At 41.0% G+C, this 7,035-nt stretch overlaps 1 long non-coding RNA gene across 2 annotated transcripts; it reads left to right on the top strand.

The window, feature by feature from the left end:
• Positions 1 to 2,947: 2,947 nt before the first annotated feature.
• LOC310765331 lies at positions 2,948 to 5,759 on the top strand. Of its 2 annotated transcripts, none has more exons than XR_014549528.1 (3): positions 2,948 to 3,006; positions 5,155 to 5,222; positions 5,452 to 5,759. It is a non-coding gene; the product is annotated as an uncharacterized lncRNA (long non-coding RNA). The 2 variants fall into 2 exon arrangements; XR_014549529.1 differs by lacking the exon at positions 2,948 to 3,006 and adding an exon at positions 3,048 to 3,255.
• The last annotated feature ends 1,276 nt before the right edge of the window (positions 5,760 to 7,035 follow it).

The raw sequence follows: 7,035 nt of genomic DNA, 5'->3' as shown, positions 1-7,035 counted from the left end.
TTGCAATTGAAATGATTTACAATGGAGGTTGAATAATTTTGATTGCAACTATGTGTATGTGTATCTATCTATCTATCTATCTATCTGTCTGTCTGTCTGTCTGTCTGTCCATGCACAACCAATAACATATTTTGGAAACAGTGTATGTGATTAGTGCGCAGAAACCCAAGAAGAAAATATTGCAGTTATTTTTTTTAGTTAAAAGAGATGGGCAAGTTATCCACAACATGTTTGACTTCCTGAAGTCCATCCTGTGCACTTCTAAGACTGCCCGTTTAAAAAGAACATTGAGAACACTATTACGGGTTTCCACCTGCCGACTGAACCACTTTGTGGAAACAAGTCAAGAATTAAAGCCTGTCAATAATTGGCATTGCCATGAGCTCTTTAATTTCCTTTGAAATGAATTCATTATTATTCCCCAGACATCAATCAGATTCCTCATTCATGGCTGAGAAAGCTCTACAGCAACAAGCCTTAAAATATGAATGAAGTGTCAGGTGGCAATTATTGCCAATTATGAATCTGGCAAAGGAAGACATAAACCGGAAGTGTCGCAGCTGGGTGCCTAAAATTAGGTGCCCAGCAGTGCCGCTCTGTGCATCTTTACTCAGAAGTCTCCCATTGTGTCCAACAGGTCTTACTCCCAAATAAATGAACACAAGAGTGTAGGAACTCAGAAGTAAGTGACATTGAGTTCAATGAGACTTACCTCCAAGTAAGTGTCCATGGTAGGGGTGGAGAAGCTTTCCCCCACTAAGGGTCCCCTTCCCTCAGAAGTAATGCTTCAGGGGCTGCATGTCTGTGGTTGGTGTAGTCAGAGATGCAATTCTATACATATGCCCTGGAGAATAGGTCTCATTGACCCATGTGGTACTTTGGAGTAGACAAGTATAGGAGAATTAGGTAGGTAGCCGTGTTGGTTTGACACAGTCGAAATAAATAAAAAAATTGTTCAGTAGCACCTTAGAGACCAACTAAGTTTGTTCCTGGTATAAGCTTTCGTTTGCATGCACACTTCTTCAGATACCATGCATGCACACAAAAGCTTATACCATGAACAAACTTAGTTGGTCTCTAAGGTGCTACTGGACAATTTTTTTATTTATTTATAGGAGAAGACATGTATACTTTGTCAGACAGTTCAGGTGTGCATGTGTTCAATAGAGACAGAGCCTTTTCAAAGCCATACACCAACGAATCATTTATTATTTCAGGGCAATGACACATTTTGAGTTATGTTCTATGTGTGATCACTAGTGTCAGATCACAGCTGAGTAGCAAAAATGAAAGAAAAGTCCTACATGTGTTCTAAGTTGCCCGTATGCAACAGTGGCCAAGGACAGGGACTAGCTCAGGTCCCAACTTCACTTTCCATTTAAAGAAGTATCATACCACTTTAAACAGCCATAGTATTCACCCCAAAGAATCCTGGGAAGTGTAGTCAGGGAAATATGAGTCCTCTAACAACCCTTAACAAACCATACTTCCCAGGATGCCACGACTGTTTCAAGTGCTATAGCACTGCTTAAATGTATAGTTCAGGTGGGACCTCTGTTTATTGCAGTGCAAGCACTATAAAGCTGTGCCTCTTCAAAAACCTCTGTTGGACTCAGGAGCAGTTAGGGGATTGGTTGTGCAGGCTGCAAGAAGCCACAGAGATTCCATTGTGCCCTGGGCTCTCTCCTGCTTATTTGTTTAGTGCCAGGGAGGCCAACTTGCTTCCTCGTTCCTGCGCTTTTAATGGCAGCTTAAATAGGAAGTGATACTGCTAGCACCACATCCACAAACTACTTTGTCAGCTTATTCCTGCAGATCAAGTTACTGTTGCTGGTAAAGAATCTGGACAGGCTATTTTTCTGGCCAATTGGCAACTAGGTTATAAGTGATAGCAATGGGTGTCCTGTAATACTTAGCGGCTGATACACGGTCGCAGCCTCAGAGGAACCTCACTTTCCTGTATGGTCTGTGATAGACAGCTATTAAAGTGAAAATCCTCCACGGTCATTAAAAAGACATCAGTAGAAATTTTAAAATGGAGGCTTAAATTACTTCTGGATTTTTCCCATTTTAGCATTGTTCACATGATAACTTACTATTGGATGTCAATTTACCGTAACGCATTCTCACAGTGAATGCAATACGAATGTGAACAATATTTAGGGTTGATTGCAATATTCTTAGCGAAATTAATTTCACCGCTGATTCAAATTGCCTACGTATGGGTCCAATGCCATTTTTAGTTTTGTAAGAAAGGCTTTTCTGGACAGCTGCAAACTATGAATGAAACGCACCAAGATATAAAATTGGAATTAATATGATTAGGTCATCATTTTAAGAGACATATCAAGGACATGAGCCAAAAGAATTTCAAGAAAAGTTCTCATTTGAGCTGAGAAGTGTTATTCATTTATGCTTTAATTTAAAGTGAAGTAGGAGCTGAATGATCTCCTGATTATAAAGCACATGCACTTAGAATAGGTTACCACTGGAAGTAATAGAGCATTATGTTTATTGCCTGTGTTAAGGCACCTAGCACTTAATTTTCATCTCTTCAGGCTGATGCCTTTGATGGCTTCCTCATTTCATATCTGTGGAAACTTCAGTAGTTATTCTAAAACATAATCTCACAATATGCTCTTTGTGTGTGTCATAAATGCACACATTCCAGTCATCAGGTTGAAGGATGTGGGAAGAGTAGACTGTCCCACTTGGAGGGAACGGCTGGCTGGACCCTGAATAGGAATGTTCCTTTTATGAGGGAGGATATACTGCAATGTTTTGTTTCAGAGCTCACTTGTGATGTAAGAAGGGGGAGAATGACTCATTTAAAAAATAGGTCTGTCAGTGATTATGACTGCTTTGTCTGTGTTCTCTTTTCACTTCTAGAACATCATGTCCAACCTACCCCTTTCCCTGACATCATTGTGATGTGTGATTAGCCACTCTGGGTCCACATCACTGGCTGCCACTGGTGGGATGTGGCCTCTTGTAGGCCAGCATAAGGTAACAGACAGCAGGCTCTAACTGTGGGATCTAGTAGCAGATTGCATAAGCCCTTCTGGATCACTGGGATAGCTCACAGGCAAAGGGAACAACGTGCATGTCTCCCATTGCTCTACAGCGCCACCCTGATATTGGTGGAGAAAGCATGTCACAGCTTGTCTGCCCAACCAGCAAACACAATCTTGGTAGCCAATCTGGACCCTGGTGGCTGTTTCTGTTGCTTATCAGCCAAAGTAGCTGTTTTACCAGGTACTTTGTTTCCTCACTGGCTGAGTCCTGTCCTGAGCTTTGTCTTACTTGGAAGCTGTACCTGAATTAAGCTCCAAGCCAACCATTCTCCAGTCATCCAGTCTGTTTCCCAGCTAGTCACCATTTCTGACACTTGGTAAAATGGGTTCTATTTTTTTCTTTTTTATTAATACTTTTAAGTATTTCAGTTATACAAAATACAGTAAAGTGAAAAAAGAAAGAAAGTGCAATATATGCACACACACACACACACACACACACACACAGTATTGCTAATACATATATGATTATTAATAACCTACTACATTCTGTATAAACTCGTTCCAAATATCAATATATTTATCCAAACAAAGTCTGCATCTATAAGTGATCTGTTCATATGTTGCAAGTGCTGTCATGTCTTCCATCCATTGATTAAATAGGACCATATTTTTATTTTTCCAGTTCATCGATACTAGTCTTTTGACCATAGTTAGGGGTGCGTAGAATCCATTCCCACTGTCCAGTTGTCAACTTCCATATAATAGGTATATAATTCAAGAGAATATTTTCCTCTGAAATCTTAAGTTTTTTCACACAGTCAAATTTATGCAGTTGGCTTCTTAATGTGCAAATATTTTTGGCTTTCACTTTCTTAGCTAGGTAGTCACTGTTTTTATGGATGGTTATATTAAATGGATTTTATTCTGTGCTTTGCCATGATACCAGTACCGATGGAAGGTAAGCTATGAATCTTTCAGAATAAACAAATGAATAAATAAATACAAACTGGAATATGCAATCCCATATACAATATGATCTGACAGATAAGACGGAATAATTATTTGTTTAGTTTCTTACATTTATATCCTCCTGCTCTTCCATCATGGAAGTCAATGGAGCATATAGGTGATTCCTACATTGTCACCCATCCAAGCACTGACCAGACTTAGACCTGCTTAGCCTTAGCAAGGTGGTGGCTTCATGTGCCTTCAGCCCATGCCCTTGGTCCAAATAATACTAGTTCAGCTACTCAGTAAAAAGAAAGGTAGGGTCTCACACATCAGGGAGAAATACAGAATGTATACTATAGGACAGAACTGGATGTTATTTTTATGCCTCTGTTTTATCACTGTTACAAAATTATCTACATAAGAATAGATGCAAGCATGGGGATGAGAGTAATGCTCTTTTTTTCTCATCACCCACTGAGCAGAACAAATGGCAAATTCTGCAGGTGAATTTGAGGGGGCTAAACATACTTGCACATTTCCCCAGCTCCTCATTTCATATACTGTACAGTATAACAGAAAGATAGCTAGGGTGTAGGGGGGACTCACGAGGATACATTTCCATGTAATCCAAGTGCTAAATCTTTTAACCACCCTGAATATGTTGGACAGGAAGGCCCTGTAGCATTCTGCTTCTACTTCAACAATCTTTTTGTCCCCAAGGAACAGGTTTGTTTTGCTTTGTGTAACATGACATTTCACCAACACTGAGCTTAAAAGAGTTGTGAGATCGTGGCTGGCGATTTACATAAAATACAAAGGAGCATTTTGGTTGCCAATATTTACACTTCTTCTTCTTTTTAATGCTTAGCCGAAGAAATTTGTTTTAATGCTGCCAAATGGGAGTTTTCCATCACTGTCAGTCACTTGCATGATATAGCTTCATTGAGAGCATTCATTGAAGCGGGGAGCAGGAATACTATGTAAACAGTGGTGGAAAATGTTATTGCTTATTTTGGCCGGATATATTGGAAGCCATATTTTATTATTTTGTTTTAAATGGAGAAAAGGGGAAGCCCTCAGACTTGACTAATACAAATGTATATAAATTGTCAAAATAAATGAATAAACCCTGTGGGAGAAACAAGACAAGAAGAATGATTATACTCTTTCTCTCTCTTTATATTAGGGAATCAATAAAACAATGGCCTTTTTATAGAAATGGCAAAGGCCATGGCTTTTGTACTGATTTTGCAGGTAGGAGATACTATTTTGTGCATGAATTTCAATTAATTGATTATGATTTTATGTAAACTGTGTTATTTTTACCGTTGTTAGCTGCTCTGAGCCCGGCTTCGGCTGGGGAGGGCGGGATACACTGGTAAATAAATTTTTTTCAAAGCTACTACATTACCATTGTGAAAGAGGGTTCCCCCAAGGCCTTAGGTTTTGGTGATTTTATTTTGGATTTCATTTGTCTTGGCAGGGCTAGCCAAGATCTAAGGCAAACTATACACTGGGGGGCTGAAATCAGCATATACACTGGATGCAGAATGAACTGACGGGATGAAGCAAGTTCAAAGTAGGCCATGAAGGGGAAGGCTGGGGAAACAGTAGGTGAGAATTACTCATGCTCCTTTCAAGAGAACAAGGAAAGCCTAAGAAGTCAAAGGAGGACCACACAGAGAATGGGAAGGATACATTTGTGTGTGAAGAAGCGGGCCCAGGAATCAGTTTGTTTTGTCAGCATGTCAAGCAATCTTCTCCTTGACTGGGGACCCCCTAAGTATACAAGCAGGAATCCGCTCTGTGTTGAGAGGACCCTTTTCTTCTGAATAAAGACCTAGCAAGAGTATTTATTTATTGCATTTATACCTCACCTTTCCTCCAAAGAGTTGAAGGAGGCATTCATGGCTCTCACAACCCTAGATGCTGAGAGTTGGTGACTGGCTCAAGGTCACCCAGTGAGTTCCATGTCTCTCTGGGGATTTGAACCCTGGTCTTCCAGGGTCTTCTGGGGCTCAGATGGCCATCTTTGTGGTCCTGTAGAAGAAGTCATGGTACATCACAGTTTCCTTTCCCTTCCTTTTGGCGCAACGCACAGGGTCTAATGACTGATCAAAATCTGTTTCTTGAACTTAATTGCTTTGGAAATGCATTTGCAGAAAGTATTTGCCCCCTCGGTCTTCACTTCTGTCGCATTGCTTATAGGCTGAAGTTGCCTTAATCTGCAAAACACAACTCCTACAGTTCCAGCATCACTGCTTGTGCACTTGGCAGAGGATGAATTAGATATTTGTCGCTTTTTTCCATCACACTGTGCAGAGACTCTCGTGTTGCAGAAGGATCTCGCTTGTTAAATCTGTGTGAATATGTGAGGGAAGGTTTATATATGCCTTCCGTGTTTGGTTTTAGAACTTGTACTTGCAGAACTAGCCCCTCGGTTTTGGTTTTAGTTTTTTAATTGCAAAGTAATGTTCAGGCTACTAGATTTGAATCTGAGGTGTCAAAATGACCTCGGCCAGTCCAGCGCCAGCTGCAGATTTTGAGATGCCCTTGAGCAAGATGCCCTCAGTGGGCTCCACTCCTGAGTGGGCCCTCCTCCTCCTTGCTGCTTGTCACCACTGCCTATTTGCTTGCACTTTTTCTCTGGGCCTAATCCAGGAGAGGGGAAGGGGCTGAGTGAGGCAAGCAGAGGCTCCTGTATTAAGTGAGAGAGTCAGGAAATCTGTCAGGAGGAGGAGGTCAGTGACACAGAGGAAAGACACAGTTTGAAGGAATACACCCTTATCTGGGAAGTGACTCAGCACACACTCTAACGAGAACAGGAGAGAAGCAGGGTTGGAGAAAGCATATTAATTCTTCCTATGATAGCAAACACTTTTAGAAGCAGCTGTTTCTCATTTTCCTAGCTTCTGTCACTGCTCACTTGCTTCTAGGGGGTCTCTGGGGCCTGGGCCTGGACCCTCTGCTCAGGTGTGAGCGTAGGCGCATATCCAGTGATGCTGACCTACAATTTGCAGCAGATTAAATCTATAAATGAGAAGTGATGGATCCAAGGCTTGTTTTA

This window comes from Podarcis filfolensis, assembly GCF_964270895.1.
Source record: "Podarcis filfolensis genome assembly, chromosome: 6".
Lineage (NCBI taxonomy): Eukaryota > Metazoa > Chordata > Lepidosauria > Squamata > Lacertidae > Podarcis > Podarcis filfolensis.
The sequence above is the reverse complement of the archived record's forward strand: the minus strand, read 5'-3'. Positions and strand labels throughout refer to the sequence as shown.